The following is a 5503-nucleotide window of genomic DNA, read 5'->3' as shown; positions in this document are numbered from 1 at the left end:
ATCATTGAATCCTATTAGACCAATAGCATCACATTCAAAAATGACCAACTAGTTTCGATATTTGTCCTATTTAAAACTTGACTCTTCTGTAGTTATATTGTGTACTAATACTGGCGGAAAATTTGATATTACTGCGCCTGCTTCGGCCATATTACGGCAGCAATTATTGTTTCCTGTTATTATTGTTTCATTGTTATTATATTTGTGTTTTATTTACACATACATTATAACAATATGCATTTTAAGTCATTTTAAAGGCTATTGTTTGCTTAGGTCAATTTTATTATTTCAAAAAATTAATTATAATTGTCCGAATACTCGATTAATCGTCAGATTCACAAAATAAGTAGTGACAGCTGAACTAATTGTTCTAATTTGTTAACTAAATGTTCATTTGAATCAAATCTATCCAATGAATCGGATCATCTAGTTTCCAAAACCAGTCTGAATGATTCGATCACAACTCTGCGTTTGTTAATTTTTACAATCAACTTAGCTCATGAAGCTTTCGAGAAGCGCAGTCCCTGTTTTAAGTCATATTTGGTAAAAATAGATAAAGCCTGGACTATTATCAATGAATAAAAACTTTCATTTGGCTTCAGAAGACATAAAAACGACTTTCTTTTGTGTCTTTTTGAAGCTTGACAGACCCAGTCTTTATTCACTCATATTGAAAAGAGTGGCCTGGATGTTCTTCAGAAATTCACCTTTGGGTTCGACAGAAGAAAGAAAGTCTGGAACGACATCAGGGCGAGTGAATACACAGATTTTTTCGTTGAGCTATTCCACTTGTATGAGTGTGAATCACCATGCTGGATGATCCTTGTGAGAGTTTCAACAGGTTTGGCTGGATCTAGAAAGTGTTTGGTGTAGATTAAAGCAAAGAATCTATGAAACAGAACAATGCTGCGATTTTTGGCACTTTGAGAAAAAAAAAAAACTAAACGATCACACACAAGTGGACAAATGTAACACTTTGCAGTAACTGTCTGATGCTCTCTCTCTCACTCTTGTTCTTTCAGGCCCCATTCTTCTCCTGTCTTTAAAAAGCAATTTGGGTTACAACAGGTAAATGGGTCACTGCGCCGCAGAAGTCGGATCTCCCTCCTGCTCTGACGCACATTTACACTCACACTCCTACGCTATGATCAGCGGACCACATGGGAGCACAAACTCTCTTAGAAACAACAAAACCCTCTGGCGTCTGATGACTTTGAGTAGGCAGTGTGAAAAGAGCACATGCGATCGTTGGCCACAGTAAGAGCAGCGTTACTGAGAGGGGAAGGGATTTTTCTGTTAACTAATGACCTCTTATTTCCCCAGATAATGAGTCTCCACTGTGAGCGCTGAGCTCACTGCACAGCCCATTTACGCAAAACTATTTAGTTTGGTTTTATGCATTTATTTAATTCAAACACGCCATTGTGCTTCATTATTATTTCCTAGGCCCTCTTTCAAAGTTAATCTGTCCCCTTTTGCCATTTGACAATTTTATGTGGTCTCATAGGATGGACTGACTTCGCTCCGCTTTGTAGGTTTTACTCCATGATTTCTGTTAAAATAAGTCTCACCAAGGCTGCATTTAATTGATCAAAAATAGAGTAAAAACAGTAATATTGTGAAATATGATTACAATTCAGATTTTCTGTTTTTTAAAAGATTTATTTTTTGGCATTTTTGCCTTTATTATGATAGGACAGATCAGACCTGACAGGAAACGAAGTGGGAGAGAAATGGGGGGCGGGATTGGGAAAGGTCCTCGAGTCGGGATTCGAACACGAGACGCCCAGAGCGCAACGGCGCTGTATGTCGATGCACTGCCCACAAGGCTAACGGCGCTGACAGATTTTCTGTTTTAATGTATTTTAAAATGCAATTTTTTCCTGTGGTGCGAGGCTGAATTTTCAGTAGGCATTACTGTGTCATGATCCTTCAGAACTCTTTCTGAAAAGCTGATTTGCTGCTCAAGAAGCATTTCCTATTATCAGTGTAAAAGAATATTTTTGTGGAAAAAGTGATACTTTAGGATTCCTTGATCAACAGAAAATTCTAAAAACATTTATTTAAAATAGAATGTTTTTTGGTAACATTCTTAATGTCTTTACTGTCACATTTTTTTAATAAATTTTCTGCATCCCTGGTGAATAAAAGTATTAATTTTCTCCTTGAAGAAAACCATTTTTTTTTTTAGGAAATAATTAGTATAAATGCCTTACATGTACAATCTTCACATTTCGGCCTTTAAGTTTTCCAGAATGTCTTGCTCAGTTGAGTTTCATGGTAAATCCATTACTGTAAATGTGTTTTTTGGTTGTTATTAACAACTATGGATGAATCAAACCTGTTATATGGGCCATTCTACAGAATTGCAAACATCTTGAACATTTTTTTTTCCACAAATTTTGTATGTATGCAAATTGTATAATATCCAAGATACACATTTCTAGTAATTGTGTAGTTCATTCTCATATTGCATTTTGTAAAGTTTTGGAATAGTTGTCCTCTCCCCAAATTTGTCACTACCAAAACACAATAATATATCATTTATTATGAAGAATTATATTGACCTATTAATATTTTGCTTACATCTTCCTTGTAAATATATATTTTTTTCTATTTTATTAAAAAGTTTTAAGTGGTAAATTAATAGCAATAACAATTTGAACAATATTTCAAGTGTGATTTATGAGATTTGTTGTATTTTGAATCAAATCTGTAAAAGGCAAAATGTTAATCATACTGATTTCATACTTAAGGGGAGACACTGCAGGCAAAAACACTCTTTTTTTCATGTTTTTTCAGACTAATGGAAAAAAACAATGTTAAGTATTTCTTGTATAGCACTTGATCTATTTGTGTCAACAGATTTCAATTGCAATGCATATTTTTAAAGGCCGTTTTCTTAAAATGTGTTTTTTCTTCTACATTGAGCCATAAATATCCACTTCAGTAGGACACACACCAAACTTGACATTTTTATTCCTGTCTATGTCCTGAAGGTTTTTACAGATGGATTTGTTCATATATAATTAGCTTGATTTTATACAACATTTTATTCCCCAAAAATGGTAAAAATAGTGTTTCCTGTCTGCTCTTTTTTTCTAAATTATGTTGTGACGAAATGAGATTTTGATAATTCTTTTGACTATTTTTGACAAGAATTTTGAAACTGACTTCATCCAGTGTTTAGAGTTTTTACTAGAAATGTATGCAAATGAGTGTATATTTAATTAAATAATGCCTCATTTGCATATTTAAACCTAACATTTTAGAAAACTTGTAGTACAAAAAATGTTTGCAATTATCAATGTAATTAATCAACTTAATAAGTAAGGTGATGACTATTAGTTAATTTTTTTGCTCTATTCACCTGCAGTGTCTCGCCTTAAGGATTCATTAGTTATAATATACATTGAACCAAACACTTTCATAACATCTTAGTTGATAATTCAGTATACTTTCATTTTGCGGTATGATGTGACAAGATTTGCACATCTGCATTTGGCAATTAACTGCCATTCTTTGCCTCACCTTTTCACCTTTTCGCAGACATTTTCTAGAGTCCTAGTTGTTCCAATCGTCTTCCATTATAGATAATGGAGGCTACATGTTTCTGTGAACCTTCAATGCAGCAGATTTTTTTCTGAACTCTTCCCTAGATCATTGCCTTAACGCAAATCTGTCACTGAGCTCTACAGGCAGTTATCTTGACCTCAGGACTTGGTTTTTGCTCTGATATGCATTTTCAGCTGTTAGACTTTTTCTGAGAGGTGTGTGCCTTTCTAAATCATACTCATTCAAATGAATTTGCCACAGTTTAACTCCACTCGAAGTGTAGTAACATCTAGAAGCAATATGAATGCTCCTGAGCTAAATTTCGAGTGTCCCAGAAAAGGGTATGAATACTTGTGTGGATCTTTTCAGTTTTTTATTTCTAATAAATTTGCAAAGTTGTTACAAACCTGTTTTGTGCTTTGTCATTATGGTGTATGAGATGTAGATTGATGTGGGGAAAAAAGTAATTTAAAGCAGTTTAACATAATGCTGCAACAAAACAAAATGTGAAAAAAATGAAGGGGTATGAATACATTTGCAAGGCACTGTAGATGAGAGAGAGTGACACATAAATATTTCCTGATCATAAACGTAGGGGTGTATTTAAAATCAGTTTTAGCCAATGGACTAAAATAAGCACTGTTTCGGTAGTGACAAAAGATGCAGGGCACTATTTATTTATTTATTTTTTTTACATAAATTACAAATAAAATGTCACATTTAATTTTTTTTTTAATTCAAAATCAAAAAGATATTTTTTAAAAACAACAATGGAATAAGATGCAAAAATTATTAAATACTGATTTTCACAAGTTGAAATTCAGGGATTAGGGTTTGGGACTGCCACCTCCCCTTTACCCAATAAATGATGGTTTTATACATATGAAAGGGGCTATATGCAACTTTTTCCCCAAAATAAACGTAACAATAGCCTTTTTATTTGACCATTTATGACTCAAACATCTCCTGATGAGCATACTGACACCTTGTCAGCTCACAGCGGGTGCACCTATAAGCCTGTATCCTATTTTTCCTATTTTCTGTCGGGTCGGATTTTTCGTGACGTCAAGCGCGTTCATGTTAAACGTTTCAGATCACTCTGCCACCACCGCTAGTCAGCAATTAGCCTATTATTGCAAACAAACTTAGTTTCTCAAACAATATATGTATTTGACTGTTCTTACCTCTGTAAACATAATGTTGACTTCTTTGCAGCGGATGTCTTGTGAAGTTTGCACGTAGGAGCGCGCGCTGCGAGAGCAAGCAGAAAGGAAGAGCAGTTCCGTTTTTTGGCCACAGGTGTCAGTCGCGAGTTTAAATTTCAGAAAATTGCATATATAGCCCCTTTGAGCTTAATGATATTTTAAATAGTATTGTGGGTTTTAATAGATGATAGAAGGATCTTAGTAAACATCAAAGAGTTGAATTCTTAAAAGCTTTTAAATGTGTTTTTTAGTTGTGGGAGAGCAGTTTGCTGTATAACTCCATACAGCATCATAAAAGACCTGGACCTGGAAGCCTTGATAAATGTAAATGCACAGAAAGGAACATTAACCGTGCTTAAATGGTGAACCGTAGGACAGAAGATCTCCTGGTGTTAGTTTAGCCCCTGAGCAGAGTCATTGAGAACTAAATTAAGAAAAACTGGAAAATAATTTCTGCAGGCTAAAAGAGCAATTTAGGTGAAGATGTGCTGTAAATTTTCTTTTCCCCCTGGCTTCAGGATTATCAAGGAACTCATTTAATTTCGGAGCCAATGCATCATTTGATGTTTTCAATTGAAGCTCTGACATGAGTGGAAATGTTGAAATCAATTTTCTTGAGTGTCAGTTCTTATTGCAATTTGTAAATCTTTTTTTTGTGTGTGTGTGAATGTAGTCCTTGTTTCCGCTCATGTCTTCAGTTTTCTTCCTGTGTTCTGATAAATATTCATCCACAAGATGTACCA

Source organism: Garra rufa, chromosome 19 (assembly GCF_049309525.1).
Source record: "Garra rufa chromosome 19, GarRuf1.0, whole genome shotgun sequence".
Lineage (NCBI taxonomy): Eukaryota > Metazoa > Chordata > Actinopteri > Cypriniformes > Cyprinidae > Garra > Garra rufa.
The sequence above is the reverse complement of the archived record's forward strand: the minus strand, read 5'-3'. Positions refer to the sequence as shown.